Here is a 1,000-nt window from a genome sequence, read left to right on the forward strand (position 1 = left end):
TTTGCTTTACATATCAACATCTAAATGGCAGCTGAAACAGAGGAAAAAATAAAACATTTTGTGAAGGCTGCAAAATAAATGTGTTTAATACTTAAAAGGAGTGATTTATTAAAACAATGAATAGCAAAAAGCTAATTCAAACATTTAAAGAATAGCCAGTGATATTTACACACATAATATGATACTTGTTTCTTGATTTACCTGCACTAGACAGAAAAAAAGTGCTAGTTTAACAAAGAAAATTCATAGTGACCACAGAAAAGGGTTACATGAAACTATATTCTTTCCAGTCTCTGGGCCTCCTGAATACCTTCAGTGTCACACCTATTACCAAAAGCAAGGCAATACATGTGTTAAGACAACCAATACCACCACTGTAAGTTGATCCTCTTGTGCTAATTTTATCTATTTTACGATTAAGTTTTTTAATCTGTCAATGTATGTTAACCAAGCAGATAACTAATGAAATTTATCCCTCAGCTTAATATATGCATGTATTAATTCCGTATTACCTAAACTCTGCACTAAACACATACAAGGTTATTTTTCCATTTATTTCCATCTGTCATTTTTATGACATTGCTTCAAGGCAAGCTCTCTGAAGGTATTTAGCAGCCCAGCTTCTACAAGATTTAGGAAACTGACCTGAATTCTTTTCCAGATTTGGCCTTCAATGCCTTACCAAATACATATCACATCTATCACCTGCAAAACAGGTTTTAAGACTCAAGACAAGTGTCTTAAAAAATGAGAGACTGAAAGTGAAAGCTTTGAATTCTGATTTCTTTTTTTGTCAAGTTTTTAAACTCCATTCAGGGACCTTTTTTGTTTGAAATATGACTGGAATTAAATTATCTTGGGATCATTCAACTACCTCAGGCCATCTCCTGTCCCTTTTTCACCTGTAATCCTGTGTCTTACTGACCACACAACATTCAGCTTTAGCAGCAAATGAAATACAGATCTTACAGAAACCAACATTCTGCCCTGAATTATTCCT

Source organism: Mesitornis unicolor, unplaced genomic scaffold (assembly GCF_000695765.1).
Source record: "Mesitornis unicolor isolate BGI_N332 unplaced genomic scaffold, ASM69576v1 scaffold14386, whole genome shotgun sequence".
Taxonomy (NCBI): Eukaryota; Metazoa; Chordata; class Aves; order Mesitornithiformes; family Mesitornithidae; genus Mesitornis; species Mesitornis unicolor.